Genomic DNA, 18763 nt, shown 5'->3' on the forward strand with positions numbered 1-18763 from the left:
AACTGACAGAGTACTAAGACAAGGAGAGGAACTGACTCAGTATTAGGACGAGACGAGGGAACTGACTCACTATCAAGACAAGGCGAGGAACTGACTCATTGATAACAAAAGACGAGGTACTTACTCAGTATTCAGACAAGACGAGGAACTGACTCACTATTAGGACAAGGAGAGGAACTGACTCACTATTAAAAAAGAAAGATGAACTAACTCAGTATTAAGACAAAACGAGGAACTGACTCATTATTAAGGCAAGAAAGTAACTGACAGTATTACGACAAGACGTGGAATTGACTCATTATTAAGACAGAGAGGGAACTGACTCATCATTAAGACAACGCGAGGAGCTTACTCAGTATTGAGACAAGACGAGGAACGGTCTAACTATTAAGGCAAAAAGAGGAACTGACTCAGTATTAAGACAAGAAGAGGAAATGAATCATCATCATGACAAGGCGAGGAACTCACTAACTATTACGACAAGGCGAGGAACTGATTCACTATTAACACAAGACAGGAGCTGACCCAGTTTTGAGAAAGGACAAGCGAATGACTTAGTGTCAAGACAAGATGAACTGACTCATTTGTAATACAAGACGAGGGACTGACTCATTATTAGGACAAGATGTAGAATTGACTCAAGACGACTCATTATCAAGAGAGGGCATGGAACTGACTTACTATCAAGACAAGGCGTGGAACTGATTCAGTATTAAGACAAGATGAGGAACTAACTCATTATCAAGACAAGGCGAGTAATTGACTCAATATTAAGACAAGGCAAGGAACGGACTCAGTATTAAGACAAGGTGAGGAACTGACTCTTTATAGAGACAGGAGAAGAACTGCCTCATATCAAACAGGATGAGTCATTTCCTCTTTTTGCCTTAATAGTGAGACAGTTCCACGTCTTGTTTCAATACAGAGTAAGTTCCTTGCGTTGTCTTAATGATGAGTCAGTTCCTTCTTTGTTAAGACAATGAGTCAGTTCCACGCCTTGTCTTGATACTGTCAGTTACTGTCTTGTCTTAATAATGAGTCATTTCTTCGTCTTGTCTTAATACTGAGTTAGTTCATCTACTTGACTTAATAGAGAGTTAGTTCCTCGTCTTGTCTGAATACTTAGTAAGTACCTCGCCTAGTGTTATCAATGAGTCAGTTCCTCGCCTTGGCTTGATAATGAGTCAGTTCCCTCGTCTTGTCCTAATGCTGAGTCATTTCCACGCCTTGTATTAATAGTGAGTCAATTCCACTCCTTATCTTAAAACCGAGTCAATTCCTCGTCTCGTTTTAATAATGAGTCAGTTCCTCGTCTTGTCTTAATTCGAAGTCAGTACTTGTCTTGTCTTAATACTGAGTCAATTCATCGTCTAGTCTTAATACTGAGACAGTTTATTGTCTTGCCTTAATACTGAGTCAGTTCCTTTCTTCTCTTAATAGTGATTTAGTTCCACGCCTTATTTTAATAGTGAATCACTTCCTCTTGTCTTAATACAGAGTCAGTTCCTCTCCTTGTGTTAATATTGAATCAGTTTTTCGTCCTGTTTCATACTGAACCAGTTCTTTTCCTTGTCTCGATAGAGAGTCTGTTCCTCACCTTGTCTTAGTACTGAGTCCGTTCCTTGCCTTGCCTTAATATTGAGTCAGTTCCTCGCCTTGTCTTAATAATGAGTTAGTTCCTCATCTTGTCTTAATACTGAATCAGTTCCTCACCTTGACTTGATAGTAAGTCAGTTCCATGCCTTCTTAATAATGAGTTTATTCCTCGACTTTTCTTAATCATGAGTCAGTTCCTCTTCTTGTCTAAATAGTGAGTCATTTCCTCGTCTCTTAATGTTCAGTGAGTTCGTCGGCTTGTCTTAATGATGAGTCACTTCCTCGTCTTGTCTTAATGAGTCAGTTCCACGCCTTGACTTAATACTGTCAGTTCCTTTCTTGTCTTACTAAGGAGTCCATTCTTCATCTTGTCTGAATACTAAGTCAGTTCCTATCTTGCCTTGATACTGAGTCAGTTCCACGCCTTGTCTTAAGAGTGATTAAATTCTACATCTCCTAATAATGAGTCGGTTCCTCGTCTTGTATTGATAATGCGTCAGTTCATCGTCTTGTCTTGATACTAATTCATTTCCTTGTCCTTTCTCAAAACTGGGTAAGTTCCTGTCTTGTGTTAATAATGAATCAGTTCCTCGCAATGTCTTGATAGTTAGTGAGTTCCTCGCCTTGTCATGATGATGAGTCAGTTCCTCTTCTTGTCTTGATACTAAGACAGTTCCTCGCCTTTTCTTGATAATGAGTCAGTTCCACGTCATGTCTTAATACTGAGTCAGTTCCTCACCTTGTCTTAATAATGAGTCACTTCCTCTTTTTCTCTTAATAGTTAGACCATTCCTCGTCTTGTCTCAATACTAAGTAAGCTCCTTGCGTTGTCTTAATGATTAGTCAGTTCCTTTTCTCTCTTAATAATGAGTTGGTTCCACGTCTTGTCTCAATACTAAGTAAGCTCCTTGCTTTGTCTTAATGATTAGTCAGTTCCTTTTCTCTCTTAATAATGAGTTGGTTCCACGTCTTGTCGTAATACTGTCAGTTACTCTCTTGTCTTAATAATGAGTCAGTTCCTCGTGTTGTCTTAATACTGAGTTAGTTCCTCTCCTTGCCTTAATAGTGAGTCAGTTCCTCGTCTTGTCTGAATACTGAGTAAGTACCTCGCCTTGTGTTATCAATGAGTCAGCTCCTCGCCTTGTCTTGATTGTGAATCAGTTCCCTCGTCGTGTCTTAATACTGAGTCAGTTCCACGCCTTCTATTAATATTGAGTCAATTCCACGCCTTTTCTTAAAACCGAGGCAGTTCTTCGTCTTGTTTTAATAATGAGTCAGTTCCCCGTTTTGTCTTAATTCTAGGTCAATTCTAGTTTGTCTTAATACTGAGTCATTTCCTCGCCTTGCCTTAATACTAAGACAGTTTATTTTGTCTTAATACTGAGTCAGTTCATTTCTTCTCTTGATAGTGATTTAGTTTCACGACTTGTTTTCATAGTGATGCTTTTTCTCTTGTCATGATTCAGAGTCAGTTCCTCTCCTTCTCATATTACTGAGTTAATTCTTCGTCCTGTCTGATACTGAGCCAGTTCTTCTCGTTGTCTCGATAAAGATAGTTCCTCACCTTGTCTTAATACTGAGTCCGTTCCTTGCCTTGTCTTAATAATGAATCAATTCCTCGCCTTGTTTTAATGATGAGTTATTACCTCATCTTGTCTTAATACTGAATCAGTTCCTTGCCTTGTCTTGATTATAAGTCTGTTCCATGCCTTCTCTTGATAATGAGTTAGTTCCTCCTTTTCTCCTAATACTGGGTTAGTTTTTCTTGTCTTAATAGTGAGTTATTTCCTCGTCCTCTCTTAATACTCAGTAAATTCCTCCCCTTGTCTTAATGATGAGTGAGTTCCTCGTCTTGTCTTAATGTGTCAGTTCCAAGCCTTGTCTTAATACTGTCAGCTACTTTCTTGTCTTACAAAGGAGTCCGTTCCTCGTCTTGACTGAATACTAAGTCAGATCCTGTCTTGCCTTAATACAGAGCCAGTTCTTCGCCTTGTCTTAATGATGAGTCAGTTCCTCGCCTTGTCTTAATAATGAATCAGTTCCTTCGTCTGGTCTTAATACCGAGTCAGTTTTACGCCTTGTCTTGATAATGAGTCAGTTCCTCGTCTTGTATTAATAATGATACAGTTCCTCTTCTTGTCTTGATACAAAATCAGTTCCTTGTCCTTTCTTAAAACTAAGTCAGTTCCTGTCGTGTCTTAATAGTGAATCAGTTCCTCATCTTGTCTTAATAGTGAGTCAGTGCCTCGCCTTTACTTAATATTGAGTCAGTTCCTCGTGTTGTCTTATACTGAGTCGGTTCCTTCCCTTGTCATAATACTGAGTCCGTTCCTCTTCTTGCCTTAATGATGAGTCAGTTCCTCGTCTTGTCTTAATACTGACTAAGTTCCTCACGTTGTCTTAATGATGTCAGTTTTTCGTTTGTCTTGATAATGAGTCAGTTCCTCGTCTTGTCTTAATGCTGAGTCACTTCCTCGTCTTGTCTTTATGGTGAATCACTTCCTCGTCTTTTCCTCATATTGAATCAGTTCCTTGCCTTGTCTTAACAATGAGCCAGTACCTCGCCTTGTCTTAATGAATCAGTTCTCTCGTCTTGTCTTAATACTCAGTCAATTCCATGCCTTGTCTTAATAGTCAGTCATTTCCACATCTTGTCTTAATAATGAATCTGTTCCTCGTCTTGTGTCAATGAGTCAGCTCCTCGTCTAGTCTTAATAATAAGTCAGTTCCTTGTCCTTTCGCAAAATTGAGTCACTTCCTGTCTTGTGTTAATAGTAATTTAGTTGCTCGCCTTGTCCTAATAGTAAGTCAGTTCCTCGCTTTGTCTTACTAATGAGTCCGTTCCTCGTCTTGTCTTAATACTGAGTCAATTCCTCGCCTTGTCTTGATAATGAGTCATTTCCTTGTCTTCTCTTAATACCGAATCAGTTCCCCGTCTTATCTTAACACTGAGTCAGTTCCTCGCCTTCTCTCAATAATGAGTTAGTTCTTCGTCGTCTTAATAGTGAATCATTTTCTCGTCTGATATTAATACTGAGTAAGTTTCTCGCGTTTTCTTAATGATGAGTCAGTTCCTTGTCTCTCTTAATAATGGGTCAGTTCCACGCCTTGTCTTAATAATGTCAATTACTGTCTTGTCTTAATAACGAGTCAGTTCCTCATCTTGTGTTAATAGTGAGTCAATTCCTCGTCTTGTCTTAATAGTGAGTCAGTTCCTCTCATCGTCTTAATAGTGAATCAGTTCTTCGTCTTGTCTGAATACTAAGTAAGTTCCTCGCCATGTCTTATCAATGAGTCAGTTCCTCGCCTTGTCTTGATAATGAGTCAGTTCCCTCGTCTTGTCTTAATACAGAGTCAGTTCCACGCTTTGTATCAACACTGAGTCAATTCCACACCTTGTCTTGATACCGGGACAGTTCCTCGTTTTATCTTAGTGAGTCAGTTCCTCGTCGTTTTAATTCTAAGTCAGGTCCTGTCATGTCTTAATACTGAGTGAGTTCCTTGCCTTGTCTTAATACTGAGATAGTTCCTCGTCTTGTCTTAATAATGAGTCAGTTCCTGTCTTGTCTTAATAGTGATTCAGTTCCATGCCTTGTATTGATTTTTGAGTCACTTCCTCGTCTTGTTTCAATACAGATTCAGTTCCTCTCCCTGTCTTAATACTGTGTTAGTTCTTCGTCTTGTTTAATACTGAGGCACTTCCTCTGTTTGCCTGGATAGAGAGTCAATTCCTCGGCTGGTCTGAATAATGAGTTAATTCATCATCTTGTCTAGATAATGAGTCAGTCCCTCGCCTTGTCGTGATAGTGAGTCAGTCCCAAGCCTTTTCTTGATAATGAGCCAGTTCCTTTTCTTGTCTTAATACTGAGTGAGTTCCTTGCCTTTTCTTGATAATGAGTCAGTTCCTCGTCATGTCTTAATACTGAGTCAGTTCCTCGCCTTGTCTTAATACTGAGTCAGTACTCTTTTTGCTTTAATAGTGAGACCGTTTCTCGTCTTGTCCCAATAATGTGTAAGTTCCTCACGTCTTAACGATTAGCCAGTTCCTTCTCTGTCTTAATAATGAGTCAGTTGCATGCGTTGTCTTAACACTGTCAGTTACTGTCTTGTCTTAATCATGAGTCAGTTCCTCGTCTTGTCTTAATACTGAGTTAGTTCATCTTCCTGTCCTGATAGTGAGTCAGTTCCTCTCCTTGTCTTAATAGTGAGTCAGTTCCTCGTCTTGTATGAATACTGAATAAGTACCTCGCCTTGTGTTATTATTGAGTCAATTCCTCGCCTTGTCTTGACAATGAGTCAATTCTCTCGTCTTGTCCTAATGCTGTGTCAGTTCCACGCCTTCTATTAATAGTGGGTCAATTCCGTGCCTCGTCTTAAAACGGAGTCAGTTCCTCTTCTTGTTTTAATAACGAGTCAGTTCCTCGTCTTGTCTTAATTCTAAGTCTCTTCCTATCTTGTCTTAATACTGATGCAATTCTTCGCCTTGTCTTAATACTGAGACAATTTATCGTCTTGTCTTAATACTGAGTCTGAGTCTGTTCCTTTCTTCTCTTAATAGTGATTTAGTTGCACGGCTTGTTTTAATAGTGAGTCACTTCCTCTTGTCTTAATACTGAGTGAGTTCTTCGTCCTGTTTGATATGAACCAGTTCATCTCCTGGTCTCGATAGAGAAGCAGTTCCTTACCTTTTCCTAATACTAAGTCCGTTCCTTGATTTGTCTTAATATTAAGTCATTTCCTCGCCTTGTCTTAATAATGAGTTAGTTCCTCATCTTGTCTTAATACTGAATCAGTTCCTCGCTTTGTCTTGATAGCAAGTCAGTTCCATGCCCTCTGTTAATAATGAGTTAGTTCCTCGACTTGTCTTAATACTGAGTCAGTTCTTCTTCTTGTTTTAATAGTGAGTCATTTCCTCGTTTTCTCTTAATACTCAATAAGTTCCTCGCCTTGTCTTAATGATGAGTCGTTCCTCGTCTTGTCTTAATTGGTCAGTTCCACGCCTTATCTTAATACTGTCACCTTTCTGGTCTCACTAAGTAGTCCGTTTCTGGTCTTGTCTGAATACTAAGTCAGTTCCTATCTTGCCTTAATACTGAGTCAGTTCCTAGCCTTTTCTTGATAGTGAGTCAATTCTACATATTGTCCTAGTAATGAGTCAGTTCCTCGTCTTGTATTAAAATGGGTCAGTTCATCTTGATACTAAATCAATTCCTTGTCCTTTCTCAAAACTGGGTCAGTTCCTGTCTTATGTTAATGGTGAATCAGTTCCTCGCCTTGTCTTAATAGTTAGTGAGTTCCTCGCCTTGTCATGATAATGAGTCAGTTCCTCTTCTTGTCTTAATACTGAGTCAGTTCCTCTCCTTGTTTTAATAATGAGTCAGTTCCTCGTCATCTCTTGATACTGAGTCACTTCCTCGCCTTCTCTCTATACTGAGTCAGTTCCTCTTTTTGCCTTAATAGTTAGACTGTTCCTCGTCTTGTCTCAATACTGAGTAAGCTCCTCGCGTTGTCTTAATGATGAGTCATTTCCTCCTCTGTCTTGATAATGAGTCAGTTTCACGTCTTGTCTGAATACTGTCAGTTACTGTCTTGTCTCAATAATGAGTCAGTTCCTCGTCTTGTCTTAATACTGAGTTAGTTCATCTTTCTTTTTCATTAGTGAGTCAGTTCCTCTCCTTGTCTTAATAGCGACTTAGTTCCTCGTCTCGTCTGAATACTGAGTAAGTACTTCGCCTTGTGTTATCAATGAGTAGGTTCCTTGCCTTGTCTTGATAGTGAGCCAGTTCCCGCGTCTTCTCCTGATACTGAGTCAATTTCACGCCTTCTAGTAATATTGAGTCAATTGCACGCCTTTTAGTAATATTGAGTCAATTCCACGCATTGTCTTAAAACCGAGTCAGTTCCTCGTCTTGTTTTAATAATGAGTCAGTTCCTCGTCTTGTCTTAATTCTATGTCAGTTCTTATCTTTTCTTAATACTGAGTCAGTTCCTCGCCTTGTCTTAACACTGAGACAGTTTTCTCGTCCTGTCTTAATACTGAGTCAGTTCCTTTTTTCTCTTAATAGTGATTTAGTTACACGCCTTGTTTAAATAGTGAGTCACTTTCTCTTGTCTTATTACAGAGTCAGTTCCTCTCTTTGTCTTGATACTGAGTCAGTTCTTCGTCATGTTCGATAAGACTCAGTTCTCCTTGTCTCGATAGAGAGTCAGTTCCTCACCTAGTCTTAATACCGAGTCCGTTCCTTGCCTTGTCTTAAGAATGTGTCAGTTCCTCGCCTTGTCTTGATAATGAATCAGTTCCCTCGTCTTGTCTTAATACCGAGTCAGTTCCACGCCTTGTCTTAATATTGATTGAATTCTACATCTTGTCCTAATAATGAGTCAGTTCTTCGTCTTGTATTAATACTGAGTTAGTTCATCTTCTTGTCTTAATAGTGGGTCAGCTCCTCTCCTTGTCTTAATAGTGAGTCACTTCCTCATCTTGTCTGAATACTGAATAAGTACCTCGCCTTGTTTTATCAATGAGTCAGTTCCTTGCCTTGTCTTGATAATGAGTCACTTCCCTCGTCTTGTCCTAATGCAGAGTCTGATTCAAGCCTTCTATTAACAGTGGGTGAATTCCGTGCCTTCTCTTAAAACCGAGTTAGTTCCTCGTCTTGTTTTAATAATGAGTCAGTTCCTCGTCTTTTCTTAATTATAAGTCAGCTCCTATCTTGTCTTAATACTGAGTCAATATCTCGCCTTGTCTTAATACTGAGACAGTTCATCGTCTTGTCTCAATACTAAGTCAGTTCCTTTCTTCTGTTAATAGTTAGTTAGTTCCACGTCTCGTTTTAATAGTGAGTCACTTCCTCTTGTCTTCATACTGAGACAGTTCTTCGTCCTGTTTGATATGAGCCAGTTCTTCTCCTGGTCTCGATACAGAGTCAGTTCCTCACCTTATCTTAATACTGAGTCCGTTCCTTGCCTTGTCTTAATATTGAGTCAGTTCCTCGCTTTGTCTTGATAATGAGTTTGTTCCTAATCTTGTGTTAATACTGAATCAGTTCCTTGCCTTGTCTTGACATTAAGTCAGTTCCATGCCTTCTCTTAGTTAGTTCCTCGTCTTGTCTTGATACTGAGTCAGTTCCTCGTCTTGTCTTAATAGTGAGTCATTTCCTCGTCTTCTCTTAATACCCAGTAAGTTCCTCGCCTTATCTTAATGGTGAGTCAGTTCCTCGTCTTGTCTTAACGAATCAGTTCCGCGCCTTGTCTTAATACTGTCAGCTCCTTTCTTGTCTTACTGAGGAGTCCGTTCCTCGTCTTGTCTGAATACTAAGTCAGTTCCTATCTTGCCTTAATCCTGAGTCAGTTCCACGCCTTGTCTTAATAGAGAGGCAATTCTACCTCTTGTCCTAATAATGAGTCAGTTCCTCGTCTTGTCTTGATACTAAATCATTTCCTTGTCCTTTTTCAAAACTGGGTCAGGTCCTGTCTTGTGTTAATAGTGAATCAATTCCTCGCCTTGTCTTAATAGTTAGTGAGTTCCTCGCCTTGTCATGATGATGAGTCAGTTCCTCTTCTTGTCTTAATATTGAGTCAGTTCCTTTCCTTTTCTTAATAATGAGTCATTTCCTCGCCATGTCTTAATCTTGAGTCAGTTCCTCACCTTGTCTTAATACTTAGTCAGTTCCTCTTTTTGCCTTAATAGTTAGACCGTTTCTCCTCTTGTCTCAATATTGAGTAAGCTCCTCGCGTTGTCTTAATGATGAGTCAGTTCTTTCTGCGTCTTAATAATGAGTCACTTCCATGCCTTGTTTTGATACTGTAAGTTACTGTCTTTTCTTAATAATGAGTCAGTTCTTCGTCTTGTCTTAATAATGAGTTAGTTCATCTTCTTGTCTTAATAATGAGTCAGTTCCTCTCCTTGTCTTTTAATAGTGAGTCAGTTCCTGGTCTTGTCTGAATACTGAGTAAGTACCTCGCCTTGTGTTATCAATGAGTAAGGTTCTCGCTTTGTCTTGATAGTGAGTCAGTTCCCTCGTCTCGTCCTAATACTGAGTCAGTTCCACGCCTTCTATTAATACTGACTTAATTCCACGCCTTTTTTATACCGAGTCAGTTCCTCGTCTTGTTTTAATAATAAATCAGTTCCTCTTCTTGTCTTAATTCTAAGTCAAATCCTGACTTGCCTTAATAGTGAGTCAATTCCTCGCCTTGTCTTAATAATGAGACAGTTTATCGTCTTCTCTTAATACTGAGTCAGTTCCTTTCTCCTCTTAATAGTGATTTAGTTCAACGAATGATTTTAGTAGTGATGCATTTCCTCTTTCCATAATTCAGAGTCGGTTCCTCTCCTTCTCTTAATACTGATTCAATTCTTCGTCCTGTCTGATACTAAGCCAGTTCTCCTTGTCTTGATAGAGAGTTAGTTCCTCACCTTGTCTTAATACTGAGTCTATTCCTTGCCTTGTCTTGATAATGAGTCAATTCATCGCCTTGTCTTAATGATGAGTTAGTTCCTCATCTTGTCTTAAAACTGAATCAGTTTCTCGCCTTCTCTGTTCCATGCCTTCTCTTAATAATGACTTAGTTCCTCGTTTTCTCTTAATAATGAGTTAGTTCCTCTTCTTGTCTTAATAGTGAGTCATTTCCTCGTCTTCTCTTAATATTCAGTAAATTCCTCGCCTTGTCTTAATGATGAGTCAGTTCCTCGTCTTGTCTTAATGAGTCAGTTCCAAGCCTTATCTTAATACTGTCAGCTCCTTTCTTGTCTTACTAAGGCGTCTATTCCTCGTGTTAACTGAATACTAAATCAGTTCCTGTCTTGCCTTAATACTGAGTCAGTTCCTCGACTTGTCTTAATGATGAGTCAGTTCCTCGCCTTGTCTTGATAATGAATCAGTTCCCTCGTCATGTCTTAATACTGAGTAAGTTTTACTCCTTGTCTTAATAGTGAGTCAATTTCAGAACTTCTATTAATAATGAGTCAGTTCCCTTCTTGTATTTCTAATGATACAGTTCCTCTTCTTGTCTTGATACTAAGTCAGTTCCTTGTCCTTTCTTACAACTGAGTCAGTTCCTGTCTTGTGTTAAAAGTGAATCAGTTCCTCATCTTGCCTTGATAGTGAGTCAGTTTCTCGCCTTTACTTAATCTTGAGTCAGTTCCTCGTCTTACCTTATACTGAGTCAGTTCCTTCCCTTGTCTTAATACTGAGTCCGTTCCTCTTCTTGTCTTAATAATGAGTCCGTTCCTCGTCTTGTCTTAATACTGAGTCAGTTCCTCACCTTGCCTTGATAGTCAGTTCCTTGCCTTGTCCTAATACTGAGTTAGTTCCCCGTCTTATCTTAACACTGAGTCAGTTCCTCGCCTTCTCTCAATAATGAGTCAGTTCATCGTCTTGTCTTGATAGTGAATCAGTTTCTCGTCTTGTCTTAAAACTGAGTAAGTTTCTCGCGTTGTCTTAATGATGAGTCCGTTCCTTGTCTCTCTTAATAATGGGTCAGTTCCACGCCTTGTCTTCATAATGTCAGTTACTGTCTTGTCTTAATAATGAGTCAGTTCCTCATCTTGTGTTAATATTGAGTCAATTCCTTGTCTTGTCTTAATAGTGAATCAGTTCCTCTCATCGTCTAAATAGTGAGTCAGTTCCTCGTCTTGTCTGAATACTGAGTAAGTTCCTCGTCATGTCTTATCAGTGAGTCAGTTCCTCGCCTTGTCTTGATAATGAACCCTCGTCTTGTCTTAATACTGAGTCAGTTCCACGCCTTGTATTGATAGTGAGTCAATTCCACACCTTGTCTTAATACTGGGTCAGTTCTTCGTTTTATCTTGATAATGAGTCAGTTACTTGTCTTGTCTTAATTCTAAGTCAGTTCCTGTCATGTCTTTATAGTGAGTGAGTTCCTTGTCTTGTCTTAATACTGAGATAGTTCCTCATTTTGTCTTAATAGTGATTCAGTTCCATGCCTTGTATCAATTGTGAGTCACTTCCTCGTCTAGTTTCAATACAGATTCAGTTCCTCTCCTTGTCTTAATGCTGTGTCAGTTCTTCATCTTGTTTAATACTGAGGCAGTTCCTCTGTTTGTCTCGATAGAGAGGCAGTTCCTCACCTTGTCTTAATACTGAGTCAGTTCCTTGCTTGGTCTTAATAATGAGTTAATTCCTTGTCTGGTCTGAACAATGAGTTAGTTCATCAAAATGTCTTGATAATGAGTCTATTCCGCGCCTTGTCGTGATAGTGAGTTAATTCCAAGCCTTGTCTTAAGAATGAGTTAGCTCCTCTTCTTGTCTTAATACTGAGTCAGTTCCTCGCCTTATCTTAATACTCATTCAGTTCCTCTATTTGCCTTTATTGTGAGACCGTTTCTCGTCGTCTCAATACTGAGTAAGTTCGTCACGTCTTAATGATTATCCTGTTCCTTTTCTGTCTTAATAATGAGTCAGTTCCACGCGTCGTCTTAATACTGTCAGTTACTGTCTTGTTTCAGTAATGAGTCAGTTCCTCGTCTTGTCTTAATACTGAGTTAGTTCCTCTTGTCTTAATAGTGAGTCAGTTCCTCTCCTTGTCTTAATAGTGAGTCAGTTCTTCGTCTTATCTGAATACTGTGTAAGTACCTCGCCTTGTGTTATCACTGAGTCATTTCCTCGCCTTGTCTTGATAATGACTCAGTTCCCTCGTCTTGTCCTAATGCTGTGTCAGTTCCACGCCTTCTATTAATAGAGGGTCAATTCCGTGCTTTGTCTTAAAACCAAGTCTGTTCCTCGTCTTGTTTTAATAATTAATTCTAAGTCATTTCCTATTTTGGCTTAATACTGAGTCAATTCCTCGCCTTGTCTTAATACTGAGACAGTTTATCGTCTTGTCTTGATACTGAGTCAGTTCCTTTCTTCTTTTAATGGTGATTTAGTTGCACGCCTTGTTTTAATAGTGTCACTTCCTCTTGTCTTGATACTGAGTCAGTTCTTCGTCCTGTTGGATATGAGCCAGTTCTTCTCCTTGTCTCGATAGAGAGTCAGTTCTTCAACTTGTCTTGATACTGAGTCCGTTCCTTGCCTTGTCTTAATATTGAGTCAATTCCTCGCCTTGTCTTAGTAATGAGTTTGTTCCTCATCTTGTCTTAATACTGAATCAGTTCCTCGCATTGTCTTGATAGTAAGTCAGTTCCTTGCCCTCTGTTGATAATGAGTTAGTTCCTCGACTTGTCTTAATACTGAGTCAGTTCCTTTTCTTGTCTTAATAGTGAGTTATTTCCTCGCCTTCTCTTAATATTTAGTAAGTTCCTCGCTTTGTCTTAATGATGAGTCAGTTCCTCGTCTTAATGAGTAAGTTCCACTCCTTGTCTTAATACTTTCAGCTCCTTTCTTTTCTTACTAAGGAGTCCGTTTCTCGTCTTGTCTGAATGCGAAGTCAGTTCCTATCTTGCCTTAATACTGAGGCAGTTCTACGCTTTGCCTTAATAGTGAGTCAATTCTACATTTTGTCCTAATAATGAGTCAGTTCCTCGTCTTGTATTATAATGAGCCAGTTCACAGTCTTGCCTTGGTAGTAAATCATTTCCTTGTCCTTTCTCAAAACTGGGTAAGTTCCTTTCTTGTGTTAATAGTTAATCAGTTCCTCGCCTTATCTTAATAGTTAGTGAGTTCCTCGCTTTGTCATGACGATGAGTTAGTTTATCTTCTTGTCTTAATACTGAGTCAGTTCTTCGCCTTATCTTAATGATTAGTCAGTTCCTCGTCATGTCTTAATACTGAGTAACTTCCTCGACTTGTCTTAATACTGAGTCATTTCCTCTTTTTGCCTTAATAGTTTGACCGTTCCTCGTCTTGTCTCAATACTGAGTAAGCTCCTCGTGTTGTTTTCTTAATGATGAGTCAGTTCCTTCTCTATCTTAATAATAACTCAGTTCCACGTCTAGTCTTAATAATGTCAGTTACTGTCTTGTCTTAATTATGAGTCAGTTTCTCGTCTTGTCTCAATACTGAGTTTGTTCATCTTTCTGTCTTAATAGTGAGTCAGTTCCTCTCCTTGTCTTAATAGTGAGTCAGTCCCGCGTCTTGCATGAATACTGAGTAAATACGTCGCCTTGTGTTATCAATGAGTAAGTTCCTCGCCTTGTCTTGATAGTGAGTCAGTTCCCTCGTCTTGTCCTAATACTGAGTCAGTTCCACGCCTTCTATTAATATTAAGTCAATTCTACGCCATGGCTTAAAACCGAGTCAGTTCCTCGTGAATTCCTGTCTTGTCTTAATACTGAGTCAGTTCCTCGCATTGTCTTAATACTGAGACACTTTTCTCGTGTTGTCTTAATACTGAGTCAGCTCCTTTCTTCTCTTAATAGTGATTTAGTTCCACGCTTTGTTTTAATAGTGAGTCACTTTCTCTTGTCTTAATAGAGTCAGTTCCTCTCCTTGTCTTAATACTGAGTCAGTTCTTCGTTCTGTTTGATATGAGCCAGTTCTTCTCCTTGTCTCGATAGAGAGTCAGTTCCTCACATTGTCTTAATACTGAGTCCGTTCCTTGCCTTGTCTTAATTATGTGTCAGTTCCTCGCGTTGTCTTATTAATGAATCAGTTCCCTCGTCTTGTCTTAATACTGTGTCAGTTCCACGCCTTGTCTTAACAGTGATTCAATTCTATATCTTGTCCTAATAATGAGTCAGTTCCTCGTCTTGTATTAATAATGAGTCAGTTAATCGTTTTGTCTTGATACTAAATCAGTTCTTTGTCCTTTCTCAAAACTTGGTCAGTTCCTATCTTGTGTTAATAGTGAATCAATTCCTCGCCTTGTTTTAATAGTGAGTCAGTTCCTAGCCTTGTCATGATAATGAGTCAGTTCCTCTTCTTGTCTTGATACTGAGTCAGTTCCTCGCCTTTTCTTGATAATGAGTCAGTTCCTCGTAATGTGTTAATACTGAGTCAGTTCCTATTTTTGAAATAATAGTGAGACCTTTACTCGTCTTGTCTCACTACTGAGTAAGTTCCTCACGTCTTAGTAGTGAGACCGTTCCTTCTCAGTCTAAATAATGAGTCAGTTCAACGTCGTGTCTTAATATTGTCAGCTACTGTCTTGTCTTAATAATGAGTCAGCTTCTCGTCTTGTCTTAATACTGAGTTAGTTCATCTTTTTGTCTTAATAGTGAGTCAGTTCCTCTCCTTGTCTTAATAGTGAGTCAGCTCCACGTCTTGTCTGAATACTAAGAAAGTATCTCGCCTTGTGTTATCATTGAGTCAGTACCTCACCTTTTCTTGATAATGAGTCAAGTCCATCGGCTTTTCCTAATGCTGAGTCAGTTCTATGCTATCTATTGATAGTGGGTCAGTTCCGTACCTTGTCTTAAAACCGAGTCAGTTCCTCGTCTTGTTTTAATAATGAGTCACTTCCTCGTCTTGTCTTAATTCTAAGTCACTTCCTATCTTGTCTTAATACTGAGTCAATTCCTCGCCTTGTCTTAATACTGAGATAGTTTATCTTCCTGTCTTAATACTGAGTCAGTTCCTTTCTTCTCTTAATAGTGATTTAGTTCCACGCCTTGTTTTAATAGTGAGTCAATTCCTCTTGTCTTAATACCGAGTCAGTACTTCGTCCTGTTTGATATGAGCCAGTTCTTCTCCTTGTCTCGATAGAGAGTCAGTTCCTCACCTTGTCTTAATACTGAGTTTGTTCCTTACATTGTCTTAGTAATGAGTCACTTACTCGCCTTGTCTTAATAATGAGTTAGTTCCTCATCTTGTCTTAATAATGGATCAGTTCCTCGCCTTTTCTTCATAGTAAGTCAGTTCCATGCCCTCTCTTAATAATGAGTCAGTTCCTATTCTTGTCTTAATAGTGAGTCATTTCCACGTCTTCTCTTAATATTCATTAAGTTCCTCGCCCTGTCTTAATGATGAGTCAATTCCTCGTCTTGTCTTAATGAGTCAATTCCACGCCTTGTCTTGATACAGTCACCTCATTTCTTGTCTTACTAAGGAGTCTGTTCCTCCTTTTTTCTGAATACTAAGTCAGTTCCTATCTTGCCTTAATACTGAGTCAGTTCTACGCCTTGTCTAAATAGTGAGTCAATTCTACATCTTGTCCTAAATGAGTCAGTTCCTCGTCTTGTATTAATAATGAGTCAGTTCATTCTCTTGTCTTGATACTAAATCTTTTCCTTGTCTTTCCTCAAAACTGGATCAGTTCCTGTCTTGTGTTAACAGTGAATCAGTTCCTCGCCTTGTTTTGATAGTGAGTTCCTCGCCTTGTCATGATGATGAGTCAGTTCCTCTTCTTGTCTCAATACTGAGTCAGTTCCTCGCTTTGTCTTAATAAGGAGTCATTTCCTCGCCATGTCTTAATACTGAGTCAGTTCCTCGTCTTGTCTTAATACTGAGTAATTTCCTCCTTTTGCCTTAATAGTTAATCGTTCCTCGTCTTGTCTCAAAACTGAGTAAGCTCCTCGGGTAGTCTTAATGATGAGTCAGTTCCTTCTCTGTTTTAATAATGAGTCAGTTCCAAGTCTTGTCTTAATACTGTCAGTTACTGTCTTGTCTTAAGAATGAGTCAGTTCCTCGTCTTGTCTTAATACTGAGTCAGTTCATCTTTCTGTCTTAATAGTGAGTCATTTCCTCTCCTTGTCTTAGTATTGAGTCAGTTCCTCTTCTTGTCTGAACACTGAGTAAGTACCTCGCCTTGTGTTATCAATGAGGAAGTTCCTCGCCTTGTCTTTATAGTGAGTCGGTTCCCTGGTCTTGTACTAATGCTAAGTCAATTCCACGCCATCTAGTAATACTGAGTCAATTCCACGCCATGTGTTAAAACCGAGTCAGTTCCTCGTCTTGTTTTAATAATGAGTCGGTTCCTCGTCTTTTCTTAATTCTAAGTCAGTTCATGTCTTGTCTTAATTCTGAGTCAATTCCTCGCCTCGTCTTAATACTGAGACAGTTTTCTCGTCTTGTCTGAATACTGAGTCAGTTCCCTTCTCTTAATAGTGATTTAGTTCCACGCCTTGTTTTAGTAGTAAGTCACTTTCTCTTGCCTTAATACAGAGTCAGTTCCTCTCTTTGTATCAATACTGAGTTAGTTCTTCGTCCTGTTGATATGAGGCAGTTCTTCTTGTCTCGATAGAGAGTCAGTTCCTCACCTTGTCTTGATACTGAGTCCGTTCCTTGCCTTGTCTTTATAATGTGTCAGTTCCTCGCCTTGTCTAAATAATGAATCAGTTCCCTTGTCTTGTCTTAATACTGAGTCAGTTCCACGCCTTGTCTTAATAGTGATTCAATTGTAAATCTTTTCCTAGTAATGAGTCAGTTCCTCGTCTTTTATTAATAATGAGTCAGTTCATCGTGTTGTCTTGATACTAAATCATTTCCTCGTCCTTTCTCAAAACTGGGTCAGTTCCTGTCTTGTGTTAATAGTGAATCAGTTCCTCGCCTTGTCTTAATAGTTAGTGAGTTCCTCGCCTTGTCTTGATAGTGAGTTCCTCGAGTCAGTTCCTCTTCTTGTCTTAATACTGAGTCAGTTCCTCACCCTTACTTAATAATGAGTCAGTTCCTCGTGATGTCTTAATACTGAGTCAGTTCCTCGCCTTGCCTTAATACTGAGTCAGTTCCTGATTATACCTTAATAGTTAGACCGTTCCTCTTCTTGTCTCAAACTAAGCTCCTCGCGTTGTCTTCATGATGAGTCAGTTCCTTCTGTGTCTTGATAATAAGTTACTTCCACGTATTGTTTCAATACTGTCAGTTACTGTCTTGTCTTGATAATGAGTCAGTTCTTCGTCTTGTCTTAATAGTGAGTTAGTTCATCTTTCTGTCTTGATAGTTAGTCAGTTCCTCTAATTGATCTTAATAATGAGTCATTTCCTCTCCTTGTCTTAATAGTGAGTCAGTTCCTCGTCTTGTCTGAATACTGAGTAAGTATCTCGCCTTGTGTTATCAATGAGTAAGTTCCTTGCCTTGTCTTGATAGTGAGTCAGTTCGCTCTTCTTGTCCTGATACTGAGTCAGTTCCACGCCTTCTATTAATATTGAGTCAATTCCACGCCTTGTCTTAAAACCGATTCAGTTCTTCGTGTTGTTCTAATAATGAGTCAGATCCTCGTCTTGTCTTAATTCTTAGTTAGTTCCTCGCCTTGTCTTAATATTGAGACAGTTTTCTCGTCTTAGGTTATTACTGAGTTCCTTTCTTCTCTTAATAGTGATTTAGTTCCAATCCTTGTTTTAATAGAGAGTCACTTTCTCTTGCCTCAATACAGAGTCAGTTCCTCTCCTTTTCTTAATAATGAGTCAGTTCTTCGTCCTGTTTGATATGAGCCAGTTCTTCTCCTTGTCTCGATAGAGAGTCAGTTCCTCACCTTGTCTTGATACTGAATCCGTTCCTTGAATTGTCTTAATAATGTGTCATTCCTCGCTTTGTCTTAACTCTTATTCAGTTTCTCGCCTTGTCTTAATACTGAGAAAGTTTTCTCGTCTTGTCTTATTACTGAGTCAGTTCCTTTCTTCTCTTAATAGTGATTTAGTTCCACGCCTTGTTTTAATAGTGAGTCACTTTCTCTTGTCTTAATACATAGTCAGTTCCTCTCCTTGTCTTAATACTGAGTCAGATCTTCGTCCTCTTTGATATGAGCCAGTTCTCCTTGTCTCGATAGAGAGTCAGTTCCTCACCTTGTCTTGATACTGAGTCCGTTCCTTGAATTGTCTTAATAATGAGTCAGTTCCTCGCCTTGTCTTAATAATGAATCAGTTCCCTAGTCTTGTGTTAATACTGAGTCAGTTCCACGCCTTGTCCTAACACTGTCAGCTCCTTTCTTGTCTTGCTAAGGAGTCTGTTCCTCGTCTTGTATGAATACTAAGTCAGTTTCTATCTTGCCTTAATACTGAGTCAGCTCCACGCCTTGTCGTAATAGTGAGTCAATTCTACATCATGTCCTAATAATGAATCAGTTCCTCGTCTTGTATTGATAATGAGTCAGTTCATAATCTTGTCTTGATACTAAATCATTTCCATGTCCTTTCTCAAAACTGGGTCAGTTCCTGTCTTGTGTTAATGGTGAATCAGTTCCTCGCCTTGTCTTAATAGTTAGTGAGTTCCTCGCTATGTCATGATGATGAGTCAGTTCCTCTTCTTGTCTTAATATTGAGTCAGTTTCTCGAATTGTCTTAATAATGAGTCAATTCCTCGTGATGTCTTAATATTGAGTCAGTTCCTCG

This window comes from Panulirus ornatus, chromosome 69 (assembly GCF_036320965.1).
Source record: "Panulirus ornatus isolate Po-2019 chromosome 69, ASM3632096v1, whole genome shotgun sequence".
In the NCBI taxonomy this organism is placed as follows: Eukaryota; Metazoa; Arthropoda; class Malacostraca; order Decapoda; family Palinuridae; genus Panulirus; species Panulirus ornatus.